Source organism: Panthera tigris, chromosome A3 (assembly GCF_018350195.1).
Source record: "Panthera tigris isolate Pti1 chromosome A3, P.tigris_Pti1_mat1.1, whole genome shotgun sequence".
NCBI classification, from domain to species: domain Eukaryota; kingdom Metazoa; phylum Chordata; class Mammalia; order Carnivora; family Felidae; genus Panthera; species Panthera tigris.
The window spans coordinates 54,282,991-54,310,569 of NC_056662.1; the positions used below are offsets into that span (position 1 = coordinate 54,282,991).

General features: G+C 44.2%; 1 protein-coding gene across 3 annotated transcripts in view; it reads right to left on the reverse strand.

Moving 5' to 3' along the window:
* The window catches only part of NCK2 (NCK adaptor protein 2), a 152,577-nt gene that overhangs the window by 44,649 nt on the left and 80,349 nt on the right, over nt 1–27,579 (reverse strand). The window contains exon 3 of one of the 3 annotated variants that reach the window (XM_042981067.1): nt 6,239–6,334. The exons of the other annotated variants lie outside the window; for them this stretch is intronic. The gene's annotated coding sequence lies outside the window, so the exon portion shown is untranslated. The remainder of the gene's footprint in view (nt 1–6,238; nt 6,335–27,579) is intronic. 3 annotated transcript variants of the gene reach the window in all.

The following is a 27,579-nucleotide window of genomic DNA, read 5'->3' on the forward strand; positions in this document are numbered from 1 at the left end:
GGAAGGAATAATGGAAAGACTCTTAACTAAAACCCTCTTCCTCTCTGACAGAGAGAACTTCTCATTACTTAGAGGGATGACTTCAGGATTACAGAGGGAACCAACGCACTTGACTCCACAGAAGCATGAATACCATTTTTAAATGACATGACACTTTTTACTAGATGCTAAAGAAACTTATAAATAAAACATGTTCTCCTGTTTCTTGAATTAACTTCCAAATTTAGAGACATCAAACCTTTCGGGAAGGAGGAAATATTTAATAAACCTTATGCATAATATATGCAACATCCAAGTGTACACAATGTTCATTTCCAAACTGTAGACCACTTTGTTATACACTTTTGGAAAATCTCCCCTCCATACTAGGTGTCTCTCTCTCTATCCTGACCTTTCTGTCAGGGTTAGAATTTTCAAAATCATAAAGGCAGTTTTTCTTTTTCTAAGAATAATGAGAGCAGAAATAGGAATGGGGCTCAGAGACTATTCCATTTGAATACCAGCTTTGTTTCTTAATTACACAGTTTTCAAGAGAGTTTTTAACATGATGAGCCCATCACGTAAGACCAATCAAAGCCATCTATTAATTTCCTGTGTGATTTCACTGTATGAAGAGTAGTTAAGTAAGGAGCTGGCTGGGCAGGGTATGATTCCATGCACACTGAACATCCTGTGGGAGCTCAAACAAACATGGTGCCTGGGCTCTACCACAGATCAATTATATCAGAATCTTGAGGAGTGAGGTCTGAGCATCAGGTTTTTACAGTTAATCTTTCTGACAGGACTTAGGAGGGAAAAAAACAACTAAGAGGGAACTGAGTCACAAAATGACCCCTCAGGATGCTTTCCTTGGGTCATTAGACCTGTGGGGTTGTAATGAGAACTCCAAGGGTGTGATGAGTACCTGACACACGTCAGCTTGTTTAATCTCCAGAACCCCCACCTTTCAGGGAGGTGTTATTCTTTAGGAGACTGAGGATCACAGGGATTAAGTGAGGTGCTGAATTACAGAATCAGGATTTGAGCCCACGTCTGTCAACTCCCAAATCTGTGCTCATGCATCCACTTCTGGGGTGGGTGGCTGGGTGAGGGTCTAATGTGTAGTGTGTATTTCGACAGGTTTAATTCAACCCAGGAAATCTAGGATTCCAGGTCAGGTGACAATAAGAAGTTCCCCTGGCACCTAGGAAATGACTGGTTTGTTCCTTGGTCAGAGCAAGGAACCTATTCACTTGACTGGTTTCAAACCTATTCTAATTGATTCATGCCAGCTTGTATCAATATAAAAATTCCACAAGGCCAGTCAATCAATAACTGCCTCACTCGAGTGAAGTCTGCCAATCAACAGGAGCTTTACCCTGGTGCTTCAGAGGGCTAGCCAATCACATCTCCTTCACCCCAGTGGACTCCACCAATCAACAACCACCTCACTCCAGGGTTTCTGAATGTCAGCCAATCAACAGCAGTCCCAGTGGAAAAAAGAGCACCCACCCAAAAAGGCAGTAAAGGCAGGGTTGGTGGAAGGAGTTGATGCTGAACCAGTTACACGGCAGCAGCTGAGAGAAAGGACAGATAACTGGGAGGTGGGGAAAAGGAAAAGGAGACTGATTTCAGTCTTGGAAGATGGGTAGGATTGGGGGGGGGTAGTGGAGTCAGTTGGTGGCTCTCCAGGCCTGAAATGCGCAAACAAGAACTAGAGGGTAGGAATACATTACTAAGCAGAAGAATTAAGAATAAATGACTCCAAAAAGTCATTTACAATAAAAAGTAAACAATATATATTTCTGGATTTTTTTAAGTTTTTAATTCCAGTATAGCTAACACACAGGGTTATATTAGTTTCAGGTGTACAATATCACGATTCAACACTTCCATCACCCGGTGCTCATCACAAGTGCCCTCCTTCATCCCCATCACCTATTTCATCCATTCCCACCCACCTCCCCTCTGGCAACCATCTGTTTCTTCTCTACAGTTAAGAGTCTATTTCTTAGTTTCTCTCTCTTTTCCCTTGCTTGTTTGTTTGTGAAATCATATGGTATTTGTCTTTCTCTGACTTAATTTCCCTTAGCATAATACTCTCTAGCATCATCCATGTCATTGCAAATGGCAAGATTTCATTCGTTTTTTCTGGCTGAGAAATAGTCCACTGTGTGTATATATATATATATATACACACACACACACACCACTTCTTTATCTCTTCATCAATCGATGGGCACTTGGGCTGCTTCCACAGTTTGGCTATTGTAAGTAATGCTGCTATAAACATAGGAGTGCATGTATCCCTCTGAATTAGTATTTTTGTACTCTTTGGATAAATACCCAGCAGTGTGATTGCTGGATCATAGGGTAGTTCTAATTTTAACTTTTTGAGGAACCTCCATACTGCTTTCCACAGTGGCTACACCAGTTTGCATTCCCACCAATAGCACACAAGTGTTCCTTTGGGTGTCTTCTGTTTTTGTTTTGTTTTTTTTTTTTAAGCCATTTCAACGTGGAGTTCAGTACCCTTCCCTCACCCCGCACATCACCCTGTATCCCAAGAGATGTCTGATCTCTTTTCTCTTTGCCAACACAGGTTGAAAAGGCCAGCTGGAGGCCCATTCTAGAGGAAACTGCATACTGGCCAGGAGTTCAGAATCCACCCCTTTTTATCAGGGGTCCAAGAGGAGCATGTTAGTTTCAGTTAAGGGTAAGTTGTTACAGCATGTAGGACACATTGGAATAGGAAGAGACGCAGTTAAATCAAGATTATTCCATAATAAAACGGGACGTACACGCTGACTTAATTTTCTAATATGGAAAAGCCTGAACAGAAGGAAGTCTGAAAAAGTACACTCTGACTGCTGATTGTTCGGTCAGAGATAGTATTTAGATTTAGTCTATGAATCACAGAGGTGAGATCCAAAGACTAAAGCACGTTTATCACTCCAGCTTAGGCAGTTCAGAAAAATCTCATTTTTGCCTTTGTTAACTATAGCTAATTAAGTTATCATGCAGGTCCAGACAACAGAAATGAGAGCCACATATTTGCTATTATACAGCCAGATCCTATCTTAAAGGTCAGGTGGCCGCTCTAGAATAGAGCTTAGCATGAATCTCCTGTCATACTGAATAAAAGAAACCCTCAGAGAATCTAACAAATGGGAAGCTGCTGTTTCAAGTTTTAGGTGGGAGAAGATTAAAAAAAAAAAAAGAAAAGAAAAAGCCTAGAATAGCTATAAAAACTTTCTTGGCTCAAAACTTTTCACTAATTCCTAAAATAACGCCGATCCTATTCCAGGACCCTATTTTCTTTTTAAAAATGATCCTGTTAACTGCATCTTGCTGGGTTACGGCTGGGTTATGTACTCCTCAAAACAGCCCCTGTTCCTAAAACACCCCAAAATGCCCATAGCTGTTTCCGAAGAGGTCTCTGGGACCAAGCTGAACCACTCAGTCATAATGGCAAATAGAAGACGCGAGTCAAGGGCCTAGAATTCTAAGCTTAGCTAAACCATTCGTAGGCCCACCTTAGACTAGCTTATTCTGTAAAATGGAAATAACAATATTTGCCTAGCCTCATAAGATGCTTTCGATGCTCAGGAGAAGCATGATAATGTAGCGTTTAAGAGAGTGAGGCTTGGTGTCGTATGGACATCGATCGGAGTCCTGCGATGCCATATTAGCCTAGCTGCCTCTCGTATAACATGGGATAATAACAGCACCTCACTTGGGAGCTCTTGAAGAAAGCCCTAAGCACACTGCCCAGCACAGGAAAGACTCATGGGGTGCGTGGGTGGCTCAGCCGGTTAAGTGTCCCACTTTGGCTCAGGTCACGATCTCACAGTCCGTGAGTTCGAGCCCTGTATCCAGCTCTGTGCTGTCAGCTCGGAGCCTGGAGCCTGCTTCAGATTCTGTGTCTCCCTCTCTCTCTCTCTCAAAAATAAATAAACATTTAAAAAAAAAAAAAAAAAGACTCCAGAACAAGAGCTACAGGATAAAGAAGAGGTGAATTTATATACAACAGACTATCACCCAGCCATAAAAAAGGATGAGATCCTGCCATTTGTGACAACCTGGATGGACTTAGGGATTATTATGCTAAGTGAAATAAGTCAGACAGGGAAAGACAAATACCATATGATTTCACGTGTGTGTGGACTCTATAAAACAAAACAAGCAAACTAAAAAGCAGACTCATGAATACGGAGATCAAACTGGTGGTTGCCAGAGAGGAGGTCAGCGGGGGAATGGACAAAATAGATTAAGGGGATTAAGCAGTGCAAACTTTCAATGATAAAATAAACAAGTCATGGGTAAGTACAGCATAGAAATATAGTCAATAATATTCTAAGACTGTTTTATGGTGACAGATGGTGACTACTCTTACTCGTGGTTGAGCACTGGGTAATTAATGTACAGAACTGTCAAATCAATACGTTGTATCCCTGAAACTAACATAACATTGTATGTCAATTATACTTCAAAAAAAAAAAAAAAAAAGAATGAGAATTACAGTCCTAATTAAATCCCTCTGTATACTGCAGCACACTGTACAAAGGTAAGGGGGGACTATGTTCTAGTGACCCTTTCCTTCATTCAGTCAGGATTTACTAAGCACTTACTATGCAGCAGACAGCCTTCCAAAGCACCAGGGTTCCTTGCTGAGCAAGACAGACCCCGGTATCTGTTCTCTTGTGATTTAAGCCCTAGGCACATGGAGTTCCTTTTCAGAGACACCTCCCCTGGCCTCCCCATCTAAGGCAGTATCACTGTCCAGCCTCGCCTCTCTAGAGGTCACTGAGTGGACAACATTGCTTCTTCCGAATCGTACCACCTGAGGTTACCTGTTTTTGTATTTACTGTCTGGGAGACCTCATTGTGTGACAGTGGCTGTTTAGGCTTTAGCCGCCTGGTTTGATGGGAAGCTCAAGGATAAGGTAGACTGATGATTCAAGGTTAACAGACATGTGCTTCATTTACCCTTCTACCAACAAAGCAATTTAGCCCACTGCAGAAAACACCAGGGTCGCAGAGCTCTAAGAAACTGCCAATCCCACCTTGCAATATAAAACTGACATGGACGAATAGGATTTCTTGAACTTAAGTCAAAATATGCAGACAGCTAAATAGACCAAAAAGGTGTAACTTTTTACCCCCAGAATATTAACTTGGAGTTTCAGAAAAATACATACATGCACTTGTGGATATAGACATATCAAAATATATGTGTCTGTGAGCAAATAATTGGTTTAGAGAGTAATCTTGAAGGAAGACTACAGGAAAAGAATTGTTGCCCTCCCTACCTTGATTTTTCAACATATAGTCTGAATTACTTGAATAAAATGATCTATTTCACTGTGGTTCTAAACGATTTTTTTTCCTTTGTAATATTTCATTCCTTCAATGCAGTCAAGAAATGAGTATGGAAACTCACTCAAATATAGGCTTTTGGCTGATGAGGGAAGAAGGATAATAGCCCCCACACCCCCCTCCCCCGCCACGGAAGGTATCTGCATCCAAATGCCTGCAAACCTGTGAATGTATTAGATTGCATGGCAGAGGGTAATTAAGGTTGCTCATCAGCTCATTTTGAGAGCGGGAGATTATCCTGGATTAGCCAGGTGGGTCAGAAATGTGGTTCATTTGAAGACAGGAAGGTACTACTAAGCCAAGGGATAAGGATACCTCTAGAAAGTAGGGGGGAAAACAAGGAACAGATTCTCCTCTAGAGCCCCCAGAAGGAATGCAGCCTTGTGGAAACCCTGATTTTAGCCTTGTGAGCCTGGGTTTTTGGACTTCTGACCTCCAGAACTGTTAAGAGGATAAATTTGGGCTGTCTTAAGCCACCGAGTTTGTGGTGAGTTGCTTTAGCAGCCAACAGAAAAACCCATGCAGGGACGCTTGGGTGGCTCAGTCAGTGAAAAGTCCAACTCCTAGTTTTGGCTCAGGTCATGATCTCACGGTGTGTGAGTTCAGGCCCCACGTTGACAGTTTGGAGACTGCTTGGGATTCTCTCTCTCCCTCTCTCTCTAAAAAGAAACAGACAAACATCTATTAAAAAAAAAAAAAAAAAAAGGAAAGCCCACGTAGTGACCTTAGCAAGGTCAGTCCAAAAAGGCAATACCTTCTATGTATTCCCTCATTTATTACAATGTTTTCCTCCCTCCGTGTGTATCGGCAAATATTTTTAAACAGTACATTCATATTAAGGAGATACCCAAAGAAGCAGTCCCAGAAACAAATGAAATACCTTATAACTTCCTTACTAAAGTTTCAAATTGTGCTGTAAGTAAGACTTGCCAGATGCCCACTAATTTGACAGGAGTTGGCAGAAACCTGTGGTATCCTGTGGGGGAACAGAAAGACCAGTTGGTGGCTTTTTACAAGCAGGATCACTAATTACAGCTAATACACTTCAACTTTAAGTAGGACACAATATGGAATCCGGTGGCCGTTCCAACTCTCAGTAAGTTAATTAAGCCGTGACAAGAGTCAAGGTCTTACTACTTCCCTAAGGCACAAAAATACACTACATGTAAAAGAGAAAATAAACAATAGCGCTAGGCTCTCCACACTGTTTTTCCACAGAGGTGGAGGGGTGCCAGTACAGGATGCCAACGGAGTGGCTAAGGGGTGCACGGGTGTACCTGAGCAACGACATTCACCTTGTACACGCACCACACTGTTTCAGATGTGCTAGCTCATCAAATGTTTACGACAACTTTCGGAAACTAAAGTTATCTACAGATATAGGCAAGGAACGATAAACCTGGAGCATAATTAAATAGCTTGTCCAAATCCACAAAGCTATAAAGGGCCTGCACGGGGATTCCAAGTGCCTAGAACGGTCTCATCACAAAGCTCAGGCTTTATATCCATGATCCTCTACGACCCGGGAGTGTTCCCTGGTAGAATTTTGTAGCATGGCTGAAGAAAGAAATCCCTAGGGCAAGGCGGATACGAATAAGCAAGACACGAATTTCAACTTCTTTTTGATGGACTGGTAAATGAGAATGAGATGAGAGAAAGAGACAGTAGCTCCCAGTCTTCCAGGTGTGATCTGGGAAGGCCTTGTTGGCTTTTTAATACCCTATTGGAGGAGGGGTACAGGAAGGCTAGACCAGCTGCAAGGGAAGTTTCCCGATTCCAAAACACAAAGTTGAAGAGTTCAGTTCCTCCCGTGGTGCAGGAGCAGGCCCATGGGTATATACTGTTGTCACCCCAAGCAGATGGCCACCTCCCTGCAGCTGCTCCTGCTAAGCGTGGCTGAACAGGACAGGGCACAGACTTCCAAGGCAGTAAGAGCCTGGTGGCTTTCACTCCATGGGTTATTTTGGAGAGGGTCTTTTTTAGGATTTGTTTCCTAATTGTATTGGATGACAGTCAAAGCCTGTAAAGTCTCTACATCTTTGTATGTGTGAAGGTTTCCTTTGTGATTGTTCCTCTCCAGTTGGGGAAGGCTGGGTTTAAAATCCAGTTTCAGCACCAACCCGGGAGGTGACCGTGGGGGAAGTTGCCTAACTTCTCTGACCTCCATTGCTGTGTTTGAAGATGGGGTCGGAGCTTCTGTGAGGCTGAAATCAAATGATCCACAGGAAGTACCCACTACCTGGTCCATGCTGGATAATCGTTAAGACATTCTGGTTCCCCCTACATCATGAGATGCCAAATCACAAGACTCAGTAGACTCGAATGTAGCTTGTTTACAGGGATTCAAAAAACATGTTGCCCTAGATTATGACAGTGCCATTTAAAAAGAGCGGCATGAGGGAATTTAAAATAACCATAAGACCAGTGCTCTAAGGTAGTGCCATCAAATTGGGATGCCAGAGCACCATCAATCCTATGCTGGAAGTTTTATAAGGAGGTCCCAACAGATCTTGGGTGCACCCGGCTCCTGCTGTGGCTAATCTGAATGATATCTGCTTGTATTCAGCCAAGAGAGAATTGTCACGTGTCCATGGCACTTAACCACAATACATTTTATAGGCAAGTAAGTGTAGCCAAGTTATTTCCAAAACATAAAGCATTTGTTGATGTTACTGAAGGGAACCAGTGAAAAGAGATTCCTAAACATCCAAGATGGAAGGTGGCTGGCTTTTTTTCCTCCTCCTCTGCTGCCTGCTGCTTCCTGGTGCTCCTGGCCCCTCCCCAACCCCTGGGGCTCTGCAAGCGAGCTCACTTTGCACTGATGGTTCCAGGGCTCTTGCTCCCTGGTGTCTATGTCTCCGATGGTGGCTCTGCATCACACCGGCATTTCCACCTGCCCACTGGACCTAGCCTCATTGACCCAGAGCGGCATTTATCACCTTTTTAAAGACTGATTACAGTATTAGTAGAAGCTCAAGCACACAATATGCCATACGATTTATTTTTTAAACTGTGGCAAAACACACATAACATAAAATTTAACCATTTCTACTAATTTTAAGTGTACAGGTCCAGTGGCATTAAGTACATTTACATTGTTCAGCCTCGATCTCCAGAGCTTTTTCATCTTCTCAGACTGCAACCAGGTTGCCATTATGCACTAATTTCCCATCCCCCTCCCCTGGCAACCACCACTCCACCTTCTAGCTCTATGATTGTGACGATTCTAGGGACCTCACGTAAGTGGGATCATACAGCGTCTGTCCTTTTGTGTCTGGCTTATTTCACTCAGTATAAAGTCCTCAAGGTTCCTCTACCTTATGGCAGGTGTCAGAATTTCCCTCCTTTGTAAGCCTAAAAAATATTTCATCGTAGGTATTATACTGCATTTTGTTTATCCATCCACCCATCCATCGATGGACATATGGCTTACTTCCACCTCTGGATTATTATGAGTAGCACTGCTATGAATGTGAACGTGCGACTATTTCTTTGAGAGTCAGCTTTTAATTCTTTGGGGCATATATCCCAAAGTGGATGGGGTCATGTGACCATTCCATTTTTATTTTTTGAGGAACCTCCAAACTATTTTCTGTAATGGCTGTACCATTTTACATTCCCACCAGCAGTGAACAAGAGCTCCAATTTCTCCACATCCTCACCAATGTTTTTTTGTTGTTTGTTTTGTTTTGTTGCTGTTGTTTTTAATGTTTACTTATTTTTGAGAGAGACAGAGACAGAGTATGAGCCAGGGAGGGGCAGAGAGAGAGGGAGGCACAGAATCCGAAGCAGGCTCCAGGCTCTGAGCTGTCAGCACAGAGCCACACACGGGGCTCAAACTCACCAACCGCAAGATCATGACCTGAGCCGAAGTCAGATGCTTAACCAACTGAGCTACCCAGGTGCCCCAATTTTGTTTTGTTTTTGATAGCAGCCATCATACTGGATGTGAGGCACAAATAATTTCTTAAGCGAACTTTCTTTTTACTGGATCCTGAGCAGGATTTATTAGTGGATGGCAATTCTCAAGAAAAAGAAAGTTTTATACTTTATAATAAAGCTCGGATTTTCTGCTATACCCCATCCCCATCTTTTTTTTCTTTTTAAGTGAATACTGCTAATTTATCCTTACTCTCAGGATCAGATAATCTCCCAAACTGAGCCATATTAACAAAAATATCTTCAAATGTAAGTTTGCAGAAGTTTGTCACCAAGCAACTAATTTTACTATGTGAAATCCCTGACACAACCAGAATTCCAAACACTAGACTAATAAGTCAATATGAGTCATTAGTGCCTAGGAAATCTGACAAAAGAAATAGAATTGGGAGTTCTGTTGCTGCAACAGAAACTGGGAAATGCTATTTTTTTTTTTACTCTTTTTATACATAATTTACCACTCAGGCCCTGAGAGTATCCATTTTGCTAACCTTTGCTAACCTCTGTCAGTTTCTTCATGAGCGTCTTAGACATTCAGCACACTGAGAAGAAGGTTATGAGCGTTAATTTAGCCCAAGTACCACCATTTTGGAGACTCACTGTCAACGTAACAAGCCAATTTCATTATACAGCATTAATTGTAAAACACACGGACTTGGAACCAACACGGTCTTCCATCGGCCTGGAAGACATCACAGTAACGGGGTCAAGAGACAAAGGAGAGCAATGGAAAAACACCCCCACCCCCAAAAGGTAAACTTGTAGAAGTAGAGCCAGAAAGTGGTTGCCAGTAGCTGGGAAGGTGGAAGAAACAGGGAGGATTAGGTTTAGGTAAAAAGGATATAAGCTTTTATAGCTCTAAGATGAATAAGGTCTGACAATCTCCCGTAGAGCACAGTGACTACAGTTGGTAACACTGTGTTGCATAAGTGAAATTGGCTAAGAGAGAACTTAAATGTTCTCACCAAAAAAAGAACGAAATATGTGAGGTGATGGATGTTTTAATTAACATCTAGGTGGGGAGAATCCTTTCACAACATATATGGAAAATGATAGCACCATGATGTACACTTTAAGTACCTTCCAATTTTATTAGCCAGTTATACCTCAATAAAGCTGAAATTAAAAAAAGAAGAAAAGAAAAATGCTCATCTGTGAAAATGGACACTGATCTCTGGCAAAATTTGGCCCTCCTTTCCAATGCCACGAGAGTGTGAAGTGTTTTCACGATGCACACCCACTGCTCTCAAAGTAGACAAATAGCCATCGGTCACCATTTCTAAGAGTTTATTGGGCTTTGCTATTTTTTTCCCCACAAAAGTAATTGTAACTGTTATAACTTAAATATCTATTTCATAAATATATCATAACGTAAATGCCAGGAGCTTCCTTGGTTCTTACTAATGAATTCAGCTACACTAATCAATACCTGACCTTCTTCCTTACCACTTTATTATTCACAATCCTCTGCCTAATTCTAAAACCACACAAGAGTAAAACTAGAAGCACAGTGATTTTAAAAACAGTCCATATTATCAAGGTCTTACAGTGTCCAAATGTAATTAAGCTGCCCAAATCATTTTAGGTCTTCAGATATACATGGTTTATGCCCACATTCCTCAATATTCCAGGTTTTCAATTTTCCTGCTTAATGGCGAGAAAAAATTACAGAAAGCCCCTCTGTATCTAGCCTTGGGGATGGGGACCTTCACCCATCATGCTCAGGATGGAGCCTGGCCCAGGTCAGGGACCTAGTACATGAGGGGATACCTGGCTACTCTGGGTTTACTCACTACACAGATACCCCTACAAATGCTTTTGTAAAGATAAATGCAGATATTTATTCCAAACATATCATTGTTTTACGGAAGTCTTTCCCGTCATTCAAGAAAACAGAAGGAGAAAATAAGAATTTCTATCATCTGTGCCTGATTTTTTGAAATAAAAAAAAATTATTATTTTTTTATTTTTCAGAGTAGTTTTAGTTTCCCCCTCTTATTAACATCTTACATTAGAATGGTACATTTGGGCAATTAATAAACCAATACTGATGCGTTATTATCTAGAGTTCATATTTTATGCGGATGCCCTTGGGTTTTGCCTAAGTCCTTTTTTAAAATCCGCGATTCCACTGGGAAGACCACATCACAGTCAGTCCTCATGTCTCCTTAGGCTCCTCTTGGCTGTGACAATTTCTCAGATTTGGCTCATCTTGATGACCTTTCCAGTTTTGAGGGACAGTCGCCAGGTCTTTGTAATTTGTAGAAGGTCCACAGCTGGGATATGTCTGGTTTCTCCTCAGCAGAGTTGTGTTATGGCTTTGGGAGGAAGAGCACAGAGGGGAGATGCCATTTTCATCACATGGGTATCAAGGGTAGATGCTACCCACTGACTCATCGCTGTCAATGTTGACAGCGACGGCCGGCTGAGGTGTGTCTTCCCACTTCTGAGTCACTCTGCCTCTTCTCCATACAGAGCTTTCTGGAAGGACACCTCTAAGCACCGCCCACCCAAGGGTGGGGATCTGTGCTCCACCTTCCTGAGGAAGAGTGTCTCCACAAGTTATTTGTTATTCCACACAGGAAATCTGTCTCTCTTCCCCGGCTTTAAAATTTATTCATTTATCTGTATCAGTGGAAACTTCTGGATATTTATTTTGTACCTTGGGCTACATTCCAATATTTCTTATGTTGTTGCTCCAACTGTTCTAACTTGGGCTGTCGGGCACTCTGATTTCAGTCGGCTCCTGTGTTCCTTTGACATTCCACCATCGTTGTGAGTTTGCATGTATGTATGAATGCGTGTGTTCCGAGCATTCAGAACACATCCTTACTTTCTAGCATCACAACATACGCCAGGCTCATCCTGTAGATCTCCTGCCCCAGTCTCAGAATCAACATGGCTGATGTTATAGTAAAATCAGTCTCTACATCCCACCTCGTGTGCATTTTCCACATGAGTGTTCTCCTGTGCTGCCTCTAGCCCAGTTCCTGGGTCACAGTACCGTCGAAGAAAGCAAAGAAGCCATTCTGCGGGACTACTGCCGTCTGGCTTTGACTAGCCTTCCCTTCTGCCGAGCAGTGCTGTTAACGAATACCTCTCACTGGTTCCTAACATAGTTCTCGCTTTGTCTGCCTTGCTGACTACCCCCACCCCCTCCACAGCCGCAGTCACCTTCTCCCACCAGCCTCGGCTGGGTCCCATCCCCTCTCCTCACCACACAGGCCTCCCTGATCCCACCTACAGCCTGAGGTGCCTACTTCATGCTACCGCAAGCATGATTATTTTTACTCCTGACCTAGGTGAGCCAAAAGTTGGTGACATATGCCAAGAGACGCTCAAGAGATCTCAGGTGCCATAAATCAGGAGTCTGACATGGCCACCACAAGTACCAAGGAACCATCTAGAAGACTCTGGTAGCGCCTACTCCATACCTGCCCCAGGGCAGCCGAATATGGCCCCAGAGGCACTCACAACCCGCTGACCAGTCCCATTTTTATATTTCTGATCACCGGCCCGAGCAAGCCCTCAGTGCCACCTGGCAGCTTACTCTGTGTCCCAAGTGACTCCTCTCTCCGTCTGTGAGGGGTCTGTTTCAGATTCTCCTCCCTCCGCTCACATGCCCACCCCCCACCCCCAGTCTTGGTTGATGAATGACTTTGCTTGCCTCTTATTTTCCTGAGAGAAACAGAAGCAGTCGGAAGGCCACCCATGTACCTGTGCCTATGAACAGGCCACCGTCCCTTTTGTTCCTGGCATGAGCATCTGGGTGCCCTTCTGAGCTCTGCCCTTCTCTGTGCACTGGATGCCACCCCTCTGCCCCTGGAGGAATCTGCTCTACTGTGTCATGAATACTCCTCTCATTTCTGGATTCCCTCACCGGCACGCTGACAGCTGACAGTGTCGATCAGCCCCTCTTGAGTGCATCCCTCACTTGGCTTCTGGGCAATCACACAGCCCTGCTTCTCCCCTCCCTGATTCCCCCTTCTCAGTCTCCCCTCTGGCTCCTATGTTGTTTGTGACAGAGATGCAGGAGCAACCAGACTGTCTGGGAGCCCCTACTCCATCTGCCAATGGCCCGGATGACTCCGCCCGTCCTCCTGCTTCTGAGCACCATTGCGATGAGTGTCACTTCCAAAACTGTCGCCACCCCTGCTCTCACCCGAATCGCCAGACTACTCCACCCAAGTGACCACTGGATGCGTCCACCTGGATGTCTAATGTGGCCCTCCCGCTGTACACGTCTTAAAACAACTCTTCATTCTCCCCACCAGAAACAAAAGAAAACGAATAAAGTCAACAACAAAACTCTCCTGTGTCTCCCACCGGTGTTCCCTTCTGAGCAAATGACAAACCCTTCATCCAGTTGCTCGTCAAGCCAAAAACCTTGGAGCCATTCCAGCCTCGTCTCCGGCACCACCCACCCCATTTGACAGACCCTGCGGGCTCACCCCCAAACAATGTCTCGAATCCACTGACATTGACTCGCCCCCTCCACCGCCCTGCTCCAAGCCAGCAGACCCCTCTTCTCCTGACTGTGTGACTTTCTCCTCACTGGTCTCTCTGGGTTCACCCTCCACCGCCCCCTGCCCCATCCCCAGCCTGTTTCCCTAACAGTGGCTTTGCAAGACAAGTATATGTACGAGGGCAGGGATCTGGGTCACTCCTTTGTGCAAATCTTACTACAGCTTCCTGTCAAGTTACAACAGAATTCAAAGCCTTCAGGAAGGCCTCAAATAACTTGACCTTGGGCTCGTTTTCTCCATGCTCCTATCCTCCTGTCCCTCACACTTCGCTGTTCCTCAGAACGACCGGGTGAACTCTTGCCTTGGGGTCTTTGCACTGTGCCCGCCGCCTGCAATGCTGTTCCTCCAATAGCTGCAGACTCTTTGTCCCCTTGCTTTGCTCAAACCTCTGTCCAAATGTCACCTTCCTTGCTCCAAGCCTTCTTTCCTTCGTATCCCATCCCCAATTAAATTCAACTCTCAGCCAAGCCCAGTCTGTCCCACCTTTTTTCCTTTTTTAAAGTTTATTTTTATTTATATGGAGAGAGAGAGATAGAGAGCAAGTGAGGGAGGGGCAGAGAGAGAGGGAAACAGAATCCCAAGCCAGCTCCATGCTGTCCGCACAGAGCCTGATGCGGGGCTCGAACTCGCCAACTGCGAACTGTGAGATCATGACCTGAGCCGAAATCAGGAGTTGGAGGTTTAACCGACTGAGCCACCCAGGCGCCCCCACTCTGCCCCACCTTATCTAAAACAGCTGCTGTATTCTCTCCATCCCCTCGCTCTGTTTTCTTGTTTCCATCCCACTTGCCAGAACTTCAGGCGTGTCTTTATTGATTGTCTATTTTCTCCCACGGAATGTAATTCCTTGAGGACAAGGACTTTGTGTCCTTGTAAACAGAACACTTGAAGAGGGCCTGAGCCTATGCATGTACGCAGCAAGCATCTGAAGGGGTGAATTGATGGATGGCCCACAGATGCTCTTTTATCAGTGGCTGTTGACGGCCTCCAGTAGAAGAATCCACTCGTGGGTAGGAGACACTGAAAGGCTGTTGTGTCCTATCCTGAAGGCCTGGTTTGCAGTTGCATTCAAACTTAAGGTGCTTCATCTAAAACGATCTCACTTTTTGAGACGGCCATTGTTCTTCTACATAATAAGAGCTCTTGACTCATGACGGAGGTCACAGAAGATTTCCAATTAAAAATTTAAATTTCATACTATTCAGCTACTTTGAGTAGAAGGATAAAAGTACATGGGATAGGCATACATATTCATGAAATGCCGATCAATAATGAGGAGTAAATCTTCCAGCTCTTTCTAGCAACTGATTCGTGCAGCAACAGAGAATGAAAGAGTAGAGTTTCGGCAAGCCCACGAAGCGTCGGAGAATGCACAGCCCAAAACCTGATTACACACCTGGCCAAGGCAACTGAAGCACTGTTAATACAATTCCAGCATTGAAAACCTTTGTATGTCTCCTTCTCAACCCCCTATCTCAAAATAGGCAGTTGAACACTGAAAACACTGAAACGACACAAAATGGATGTGGCCCTCTCAGCAGAGCCAGAAGAATGCAAGATGCCCTTTTACGTGAAAGCATTAAAGTTTGTAACTAGTGGTTATCCATTGCCGGCACAATAAAAGAACGTCTGGATTCTCGATTGAGAAGGAATTCTCGACTTTCACAGATTGAAACATGATGAAATACACTTGTAAAGAAACCGCCGTAAGCACCACACATAATGACAAAGGACTGGTATTTAGAATACATAAAAAGTCCAAGAAAAAGATCAACAGCTTGACTGAAAGCAAAGGACACGGTCATTGCACAGAAGGGCAGCGCACACGGGGAGCACATATACAAAAAGCTCCACTGCATTCATAATTTGTGATCGTAGGAAGTAAGATGCCATTTGACTCCAGATGGATTAAAAATGCACAAGGTTGAGGATACAGGTGTTCGGAAGGCTGTGGAGCAACAGGAACCCTCGCATTCTGCTGGGGAAACCGAAATGGAATAACCACTTTGGAAGACAGTTTGGTATTTTCCTTTAAGCTGAACGTGGCACACCGTGCAAGGCGGTAATTCCACTCCGAGTCGTGGGTGGTAGAGAAAGTGGCTCATGTGTGTCGGGGCACCTGCCCAGCAGTGCTCACAGCAGCACTGCTTATGACATTAAAGAAGAGAAACAGAGGGGCGCCTGGGTGGCTCAGTCGGTTAAGCGTCCGACTTCGGCTCAGGTCACGATCTCACTGTCCGTGGGTTCAAGCCCCGTGTCAGGCTCTGTGCTGACTGCTCAGAGCCTGGAGCCTGTTTCAGATTCTGTGTCTCCCTCTCCCTCTGACCCTCCCCTGTTCATGCTCTGTCTCTCTCTGTCTCAAAAATAAATAAACGTTAAAAAAAAAAAAAATTAAAAAAAAAAAAAAGAAGAGAAACAGAGCATCCAAACAAGGGGAGAAGGGAGAAAGGCGTGCACGGTCACACGACTCGGTACCGTACAGCAGTGAAAGAGAAGCAAGCTGCCCCAAATCACTTTGATGACTCCCAGATACCATGATGAGTAGGGAAAAGAGGCAAAGGACCCTACACGGTTCCATTTTCAGAAAGCCCTGAAACCAGCCAACAAAACACCGTTGTTTAGGCTTACCTATGTATATAGTGAAATGAGCTTCAAAAAGTAAGGGAATGAGGGTGCCTGGTTGGCACACTCAGGAGAGTGAGCAACTCAATCTCAGGGTTGTGAGTTCAAGCCCCACATTCAGCATAGAAATTACAAAAAAAAAAAAAAAGAAAAAAAAGAAGAAGCAAGGGAATGGAAAGTTGAGTAAATAAATAAGTGGGAGAGAAAAGACAAACGTCACCAGAGGAATTCCAAATAAATCATGTAGCTCCTCCTTCTCAAGGATCGGGAGCTTAACCTGCTCACTTACGTGGGGGCTGCACTCAGACCTCTTCCCAAGGAGGACAGCCTGAGAAGGGCATTAGGAGGAACTCTAGAGTGGAGAACCCTAACAGGCAGCCTCTGCCGGCTGGTTAAGGCCAAGGGCACATTAATAAGGCAGATGGACAGCACATACCCTGGGTAGTATGTGATGAAAAATGCCACTTTACCCCTATGGTCGTCCTCCAAAAAACCCATAACTCCAGCCTAACAATGAGAATAACTACCAGCTAAATCCCAACCGAGGAATACCTGACAAGTGTCCAGGTCACCCAAACCAAGGAAGTCTCAGGGGTGGTCACAGCCTTAGGACACAGGACAACTAAATGTACTGTGCTCTCCTGGATAGGATCCTCCATACCTGGTGATTTTCCATACTCTGAAGTGTACTTTGATATTAATATAGCCATTCCTGCCTTTCATTTGATAATGCTTAATGTTTACACGGTATAGATTTTTCCATCCTTTTATTGTCAACACATACACATATACATGTACATACATACATGCATATAAACTATCTCTAAAGTGTTCCAGCATATGACGGGAGAGAGAGAAGCTCCTGAGAACACAGGACATTTACTTGGCCATTTTTGTGCTAAAATGGAGGAGTACTGTAGGGACGAGTTAGGAATGGCCCAAACCCAGGGGTCCTATAACTGTGCAAAGAGTTCAGAACCCTATACCAAGTAACCCACTTGAAATTGGGCTCTAATTTGAGAATAAGCAATTTCTGCTTTACTCAGTTCTATTTTTTGCAAGAAAAAAAAAAAGCCCAAGTCATCAGGTACTCTGTTCAGCAGCCTCTTTGAGTTTTCCATTACTGAGACCATCAAAATGACAAGCTTCCCCACAAACATCATCCATCCTGCAAGCAAAACATCTGAGGAGACAGGACTGGGCCTCATGCGGTCAGCCTCTAAGGGATATACATTTTCATGCCCAATTCTAGAGTCACAAAGGACCTAATGCAATCATCCGGTTCATCAGCCGATCCATTGGGATCTTGTGGTACGAGGAGCTCCAATCCCGGTCACTAGGACACTAAGACCTAAGGGACTTTGATCCTGAAGCTAGAGGGTGTGGGTCTGGAACCGAATGTATCCTACGGTCTTCAGTGTGACATCACTGAGAGCAAAAAGTGACTTTGGGTACGTTACCTTTTATAAAGTTCTAACTGTTTCACACCTCTCCTGTGTTCTGCAGGTAAACCCAGATATTGTCCTTCAGGGGCAAAAATAAGGGCTCTGTAAAAAGTCCCTAACAGAAAATAAATTATTTCCCTTTCATACAAAATAATAGAGGCTCTGCTGTGTGATTTCTCCACTGACCCCGAGCCACATTCTGCCGGAACCACCATCCCTCATGCTGAAATCTCCAAAATTGAGAACATAAGATATGGAGAGAGAGGATTAGCACTCCTATTTCTGGGATGTTCTAAAGCACCAAGGCACCCTGTGTGGCTTCCTGTTTCTTCATTATATTTTGTTAGATTTCTGTATATAAGACCAGTCTCCCTTGAGGGTTAGCTCACTGTAATCATAAAATTAGAATTGCCAAGAAACACTATAATCAGTCATGGAATGGATTTTTTTTTTTTTTTTTAAGTTTTATGAATCACCTACAGTGTGAATACATGACAATTCTCAACTGGAGGCCTTCAAAGTAGAAGGTCCCTTGCAGGACGATCGATGCAAACATCCAGCCTCCCAGGCCCCTTTAGCTCACTCCAGGTTGGTCTAGAGTCAAGCCTGAGCATCCTAGTGACTCTTCAAGAAAAATGCACGTTCCCAAGTGGCCCAGAGCACAGAGGAGGTGACCCTGGCACAAAAGCAACTGAGCCCCATCTAGGAAACAGGAACACTGCATTTTGATATGCACTTTGCCTCTCTTTTCTTGCCTTTAACCTATGCTCTTAATCCCAAACTAGCCCTCCATCTCCCCAGTGTGAAAACAAAATCCAGGGTTCACGTTAGCAGTTTCCAAATTGGCTGATGAGAAGGACTTGAGAAGTTTTAAAATCAAGCAAAAAAACTCCAGGCTTCCCCGCATTGAATCCCCGGAGCTAGGGCCTGGACCCAGGGTCTGTGATTTTCAAAGTGGCTCTGTGAGGTCGAGGCAGGTTTGGGATGAAAACATCTGCACCAGTGATCCTCCCCTCCGTCAGCAAACCTGAATCTCTGGGGAGCTTCCCCCATGAGATGCCCCACCCCATCCACCCCTCCAGGTTGGTGGCTCCCTTGTGAAGCCAGCAGGCACTGACCCAGAATTCCCTGAGGCCCGTGTGCTTCTGGAAGGAAAAGTGGTGAGGCAGAGGCCAAGGCACACCTGTCTCCACTTGTCCCCAAGCACCTATCACGTTGCCAGCCCCTGCTCTATGCCTGGCCCACCCAGCCAACAAAAGCCAGCAGCATGGGCAGCTTGTAGCTGGGGGGAATCTGCTAGAGGTGAGGGGCACATGGGAGATGAGTGACTGTTTACTGCCGTTGGAGCTGGAGGGGGGCCTGTGGTGTCTCACACACCTTGAATACTTCTTCTTGTGCTGATGGTACCAAGGCGTATGCATATGTCCGAACTCATCCAATTGTACGTATTAAATGTGCGTGATTTTTTTTATATAAAGTATATCTCAGTTAACTTGAAAAATAAATTGCTGTGTCAGTATGAGAATTCCTTTGACCTCCCACCAGCGTGTGCCGATCTAAAGGGGTGCGTGGGATGCTGCAAAGCTGTCTTCTGCAGGAAGCATGTCTGGTGGTCCTGGAACACTGTCGGGGGGTGGGGGATGGTCCTAGGGACCTCTTGCTTCCACCTTCTCATGTCACTGATGTGCTTCAATGTAGAGAACAAAAATGCAGCCTGAGTTTTAGATTTCTGCCTGTCGACTTTTATTGTAACATTGCAAAAGTTTTCTTTGGGAACAGTACTGGCTCTAGGAAGTTAAATAAAAACTTCATGACTAAATCAGACCATAGAACATCACCGTTTAAGGGGAGCGATTTGTGGCTGTGTTAATGAGCAAGATGGTAACAAAAGCAAGGTTTGAATGGAAACCTGGATGGCCCAGTGCTGAGTGGGAGGTGGCTGTATCCACCTGCCAGGTCCAGGACTGCGGCAGCCCAACCCGCATCTCGCTGTGAAATGACACTTGTCTTCTCGGTCTCTCAGAGAGTTGAACTTGACCAGCAATAACAGTGACAAGTTGACGGGTTGGATTTGAGGTTGACTGCCCTCTGGAAGTAAGGGAGATCCTAATGTTTGAATCCACTGTAGTGGATCCCTGTCCGGAGCCCTTGGCTCTCTGCCCTTCCTGTGTGGAATACTACGCAGGCCATGGTGTGGGCAGGTGGTAGTCAGCAGCAGCCCAGGGCCACCGCGTGGACTCTAGGCCAGACCCGGGCCCACTGGGGGACTCAGAATGTTTAGTGTACAGGTGGGATGTTTCCATAGAAGGCTGCATTCTGCTTGGGCCCCCCAAAGGCACTCATGGGAAAGGAGCGGGGAGTACAGCAGCTCTGAGACCCGGCTTCTTCAGACTTGTTTAGAAGGTTTGGGGACTTACAGTTTATGATCCTACCGAGAGATTTTGTCGTAGATTTGGTAGTGCTTACAGAGACTATGAGAGACTTTCCATGCCAAGAGCAGAAGAGCTGGGTGGTCAGTTAAGCGTCCGACTCTTGATTTCGGCTCAGGTCATAATCTCATGGTTTGTGAGATCAAGCCCCGCGTAGGGTTCTGCACTGACAGCACGGGGCCTGCTTGAGATTCTCTCTCTCTCCTTTTTTCTCTGCCCCTCCTCTCTTGTGCATGCATGCTCTCTCTCTCTCAAAATAAATAAACATTAAAGAAAAAACAAGGATGAGAAGAGCTAGGGAGAACCACTGATCCCAGGAGCCTGAAACAAGAAGGTCTTTTTTGTCCATAGCCTGGGTCTGGTGGTGGTCTCTTTTGTGGGAGAAGCTATGTACTGGCCATTTTCAAATGCCTGTCTTATAATCCCCAAACTCCATATTGAACACAGTTTTGTAAAACAATGATGATATTTTCTTGGAGGTTATATTCCAAGCCTCTTTGACTCGTGCCTGGAACAGAGGATTCTGGAGAAAGTGTTGTGCATGCGGGTGTGTGATACAAAGACTGACATCTGTTCACTGGTGTTTTTCATGGCCATGTGTTAAGGTCTAAGCCTTGGTTTCTGGGATGGTGACATGGAGGGACCAGAGAAATGCCGGGTCTATGATTTTGGAGTCCTAGGACAGTACCGTGTGGACAGTTCTGTAACATAACCTGGACCGCCACACCTTCCACAGAGAAGGTGGAAGCAAGAGGTCCTTAGGACCACCCCCCACAGTGTTCCAGGACCACCAGACATACTTCCTGTGGAAGACAGCTTTGCAGCATCCCATGCACCCCTTGAGATCAGCACACGCTGGTGGGAGGTCAAAGGAATTCTCATACTGACACAGCAATTTATTTTTCAAGTTAACTGAGATATACTTCATATAAAAAAAAAGTCACGCATCTTTAATATATACAATTGGATGAGTTCGGACATACGCATACACCTTGGTACCACCACCACAAACAAGGTAATAAACACATCCACCACCTCCAACAGATCTCCCTGTTCGAGATCTACAGAGGGCCCCCAATTTCCGACGGCTCCACCTAGGAATTTTCGACTTGATGATGCCGTGAAAGCGATATGCATTCAGTAGAGACTGTACTTTGGATTTTGAATTTGGATCTTTTCCCGGGCTAGTGATACGTGGTACAATCTTCTCTCATGACGCAGGGCAGGGGCCACGGCCCCAGGCAGCCTCGCAATCACGAAGATCAATAACCGATATACTGACAACCATTCCGGTTTTTTTGTTTGTTTGTTTTCATTCTGTTTTTCACTTTCGGTACAGTATTCAATGTATCATATGGGATATTCAACACTTTATTAGAAAACAGGCTTTGTGTTAGATGATTTTGCCCAGTTGGGGGCTAAAGTAAGTATTCTAAGCGCTAGGCTAGGCTAAACGCTGATGTTCACAGGTGTATCAAATGCTTTTTTGACTTAACACCGTTTTCAACTTATGACAGGCTTGTTGGGATGCAACCCGTCATCAGTCACAGATGCGTGGTAACTTGCTAAAAAAGCCTACATCCCCCTACCCTGCAACACGTGCACACGGCAGGAATGTGCTTTTTGTTTTTTTCAAGAAAGGTCAAGAAAAAACACTTCACCTAACTGGGGAGCCACGACTGCAGCAATGCTCTCATTTCAAGCTCCATGTGACCTGCCTCTTAGTATTGTTCTGTCACATCTACAGGCTCTTAAAAGAAGACAAAGAGTGCTACTAGGTCACCATGCAAACCAGCACGAAGGTCACCATCCAACACAGGGCCATATTTGGTTAAGTAATTATAACCCATGACCTTCTGGCTCATTTCCTTCTTTTATACAATGGTGGTGGTGTGAAAAGAGAGGGGAACGGCCACATCACCTGGCTTTAAAGAGAATTTAGGAAAATTTATAGGAAAATTCCTTAGTAAACCAGAAGGTACGAGTCAGAGAACAGTGGAGAATGGACAGGAATGCTATGAATTCAGCCTCTACAATCTGTCAGAGAGAAAAGAAAGGGTGTGGAAAGGGCAAGGACTTGCTTTCCCGTGTTTTTAATTGTTTTTTCCAGCTTTCTAAGAAGCCACCCTGTTAGGGCATGTTAGGTAAGACAGAAAAGAAAAATGCTTGTTTCAACTTTGATCATCACTGCAACCACTATAAAATGATGGTTTCATTGCCTACATTGAAAAATCATTAAACTGAGATTTTATGCAGCTTCACTCTGGTGTACAAAGGTCCTGGAAGTATATTGGACCACGGGACGACCCGGAACACAGAAAGTATACCAGGTCCTCTTGAGTCTACAAGTGACTTCTCTTTCAAAGGTCTGTTCATAAGAGAGGAATCACGAGTACAAGGTGACTCTGAACGCCATCTGGGAACAGCACAAGTGGAAGTCTGAGGCCTGTGTCCTGACCTCAGCTTGGTCCCGAGCTGCTGAGCTGACACGAGGACTTCAGCAGGTACAATGCCCTCCACGGGATTCAGCTTCCTGTCTCCCATCCCTCCGATCCTTCCCAAAGCTTTCCTTCATGCTCCCTTCTTTAAGTTTCCAAAAGAGACTTGCTTCCAAACCATACTTAGTTCCTGGAGACTTTTCTATGGAAAAAAATAAGTAAATGGATACAATTCATGGTCTAGGAAGAATGAAAGGCTTTGGGTCAGGAAAATGTGGGGGTACAGCCTGCTCTTATGAGCTCTGGGCTTTGGCCACGCTGTGTAATCTGAGTGTCAAGTGGACCCCGGTCCCAAGTTAGTGCTCAGACAACAAGGGATTACTGTGTCATTGCCAGGGTATGTCAGGGACATGGGGAAGAGAAAGAACATGGACTTATAAACCAGGACCTTGGTCAAAATGCTATTGTGCAAGTTCAACTCTATGAACACAGGCAATCCTCTTACCCTCTCCTGAGGGTTAGTGCCTCTGTTCATGAAATGGGGGTAATGAGATCTGTCTTTCAGATTAAGGACAACAACAGAGGTGGCAAAAGCCCTGTGCCAGGTACCAGAAAAGTGTCTGGTAGGTTGTTTTGTTTTTTTGTTTTTTTTTTTTTTAACAATTTATGCTCCATTTTAATTTTGATCCTTGGAAGAAGAAAAGAGCTCACTGGAATGTAAGTTTAAAGCATTTTTAAAAATCCATCTCAGTCCCTCCATTTACTCTTCAAGAAGTTCAAAATAAAAGGATCAATGGGAAGACAAAAAGGATTGACATCTAAAATGTGTTTCTTGGGGCGCCTGGGTGGCTCAGTCGGTTAAGCATCCGACTTCAGCTCAGGTCATGATCTCGCAGTTCGTGAGTTCAAGCCCCGCGTCAGGCATCTGTGCTGATGGCTCAGAGCCTGGAGCCTGTTTCAGATTCTGTGTCTCCCTCTCTCTCTAACCCTCCCCCGTTCAAACTCTGTCTCTCTCTGTCTCAAAAATAAATAAACGCTAAAAAAAATTTAAAAAAATAAAATAAAATGTGTTTCTTCGGTACACAGAGAAATATCCACTTTCAGACCATAATTGGTTAGAATATTGCAGCAAATCTAATATGCAATAATGTGAAATTTGCTAAGATGCACAAAGATATTACAGTCAAGTGAAATCCCTTTTCAGATTCACTGGCTGCCCAGAACAGGGAGAGAGAGGCACGGCCACCCTCTCCAGGGGTGGTGCCATCTGTATGGAATGCTGCCCTGCATTATAAGCATCACACTCCAAGCATGGGGTACAAATGAGAGCACAGGTGCAGATGTTTGAGAGCCCTTGTACTTGAGCAAACCTGGACTGAAAAGTGTCCAGTAGGTTAAAGCAGGTTCCCATCAACTCCACCACCAGGTTAACTGTGGTAGAATCAATACTGCAGTATTTTTTAGCAATGTAAACTCAACATAATAAAGCTCACAGCTAATAACATACCTAATAGTGGAAAAACTGATAGCTTTTCCCCAAAGATCGAGGAACGAGAGAAGTATGTCCACTCTTGCCACTTTTCAACATAGTACTAGAATTCCTCGCCAGAGCAATTGGACAAGAAAAAGAAACAAAAAGCACCCAAATCCGAAAGGAAGAAGAAAAACGGTCACTATTTGCAGATGACATGATAAACAAATTCAATGAAGTCGCAATATACAATATCAATATGCTGTACAAATATCGGTTCTGTTCCTCTACATTAACAATGGACTATCAGGAAGAGAAATTAAGAAAGCGATCTCGTTTACAATTGCATCACGAAGTATAAAATACCTAAGCAATAAATATAACTGAGGAGGTACAATATCTATACACTGAAAACTGTAAGACACTGATGAAACAAAGTGAAGAAAACACAAACAGAAAGATATTCCATGCTCATGGATTGCAAGAATTAATATTGGTAAAATGTCCATATAACCCAAAGCCATTTTCAGACTCAGTGCAATTCCTATCAAAATTCCAATGGCATTTTTGTCAGAAATAGAACAATCTTAAAATTTGTATGGAACCACAAAAGATCCTGAATAGCCAAAGCAACCTTGAGGGAAAAAAAACAAAAACAAAAAAAAACCAAAAAAGACCCACAAAGCTGGAGGCATGGATTTCTGATTTCAAGCTATATTACAAAGCTGTGGTAATCAAAAATGTATGGTGTTGGCATAAAAAGAGACACATAGATCAATGGAACAAAGAGCCCCAAAATAAACCCATACGTGGATGATCAATTAATTTCCAACAAAGGAGCTAAGAATATACAGCAGGGAAAGAATAGTCTCTTTAATAAATGGTGTTGGGAAAACTGGACAGCCACATGTAAAAGAATCAAACTAGACCACTATCTTGCACCATAGACATAATTCACTCAAAGTAGATTAAAGGCTTGAATATACGACCTGAAACCATTAAACTCCCAGAAGAAAACATAGGCGGTAAGCTCCTTGACATTGGTCTTGGCAATGTGTTTTTGGAAGCAAAAGTCAACAAAAGCAAAAATAAACAAGTGGGACTCCATCAGTCTAAAAAGCTTCTGCATAGCAAAGGAAACCATAAACAGAGTGAAAAGTAACCTGTGGAATGGGGAAAAATACAAATCACATTATCTGATGAAGGGCTAATATCCAAAATATATAAAGAACTCATACAACTCAGTAGCAAAAACACAAACAAAAAATAGGTAGAGGATCTGAACAGATATTTTTCCAAAGAAGGTATCTAAATGCCCAACAGGTACATGAAAAGGCGCTCAACATCACTAATCACCGGGGAAATGTATCAAAACCACAATGAGATATCACCTCATCATACCTGTTAGCATGGCTATTAGCAAAAATACAAGAGACAACAAGTATTGACAAGTATGTAGAGAAAAGGAAGCACCTTCTCACTGTTGATAGGAAAGTAAGTTGGTGCAGCCACTGTGGAAAACACTATGGAGATTCCTCAAAAGATTACAAACAGAAGTACCATATGATCCAGCAATCCCACTTCTGGATATCTATCCAAAGGAAACGAAAACGATATCAAAGAGATGTGTGCACCCCCAAATTCACTGCTATTGTTATTCACAATAGCCGAGATACGGAAACAACCTACGTGTCTATCCAGCTATGAATGGATTAAGACGTGGTGTTTATGCATAACGGAATAACATTTAGCCGTGAAAAAAAAAAAAAAAAGGAAATCCTGCCATTCTTGACAACACGGATGGACCCTGAGGCATTATGCTAAGTGAAATAAGCCAGCAGAGAAAGACAAATCTTGTGTAGTATCACTTATATGTGATATCTGGCGGGGGGGTTGGTGGGGGGGAGGAGGTCAAACTCCTAGAAACAGAGAGTAGAAAAGTGGTTGCCAGGGACTGAGGTTAGAGGAAACAGCCAGAGGTTGATAAAAGGGACACACTTCCAGCTAGAAGATAAATAAAGCTTAAGGATCTAATGTATAACAGAGTGACTACAGTTAATAACACTGCATTATTTAATCGAAATTTGCTAAGAGGGAACCTAAATGTTCTCACATACACACAGGAGAAGAGAAATATGTGAGGTGATGGACGTGTTAATTAACTAGATGGTCAGGATTCTTTCACAGTGTATACGGTGTATCAAATCACCACGAAGTATGCTTTCAGTATCTCACAATTTTGTCAATTAGACCTCCAGAAAACTGAAAAAAAGAATAAAGGAAATGATGTGGACAGGATCCCCGCTAACATCTGCTCTCCGATACTCCTATCAGCAAATTGACGGTCTGAAATCTTCGTCTCCTTTCCTTCACTTCGCTCACGAGTCTTCTCACCTAAGCCACGGTCTTTCCTGCCCCGTAACACCATGATCCTTCTACCCCTTAAGCTTCTGTCCTGAAAATGGTTCTAAATTGTTTCTCAAAAGATGAGAGATTTTCAGCATAGTGTACCATGCCCTTTCATGTCTTTCATCCCCAGTAAACCCCAGCCAGCCTCCAATGACCATGAATCCCAGTCGATTCTCAATCATACATGAGAAGAGTTAAGTACAGGCTACGCATTCTCTAACAGTTCTAATGTAAATGGGAAAGGGTCTGCTGCCAGGCTTCTCCCATGGTCTCCACTTCGCAAAATAGGCAGGGTCAAGGTTAGGGAGTTCCCAAGATTCTGCTCTTCAACCTCAAAGTGGGGGAGGCTCCAGGGAAGACAATATGGGGCAGGGAAGTGCACAACTTGGTAAACAGGGGCTTGGGACTCCAGTTGGGCCCCTCTGAGATGGAGCATGGACATTCCACCGTCTTCATTCATTCTACCCTCAGCCCGGCCCTAGGTGCAGGTCTGCGCTAGGACAGGGCAAACTTTGTGTCCCAATAACTGGGCAATTCATTCGAGGCTGACATCCCACTAACCACCTTACCAGGCTAGCACGGCTGTCACTTCTTTCCAAAATGTGCCCTTTTCCTGCTGGCAATTGAAAGACCACTGACCAAAGAGCATGCTGGGTCCCCACCCATATTGCTTAAATGATCTGGAAACTCTAAGATCCATTACCCAGTGAATTCACCTAGCTTGTCCTTGCCAAGGGGACCCAGTATGCCTCGGTGCACACATGCCCTCATTCTTCAAAACTCACTCCAAACAGAGCATCCTCTGACTTTTCCAGACTCCTCTCTGAGGGCCAGCCAGATCGCCCTGCCATGTGCACCAGGGACTCACTGTAAGAAACCAGCCACAGCTGTCAGGGTCCAACCTCATCCCACAAGGGCATGAGAAAGGCTTTCTAGAGCTTA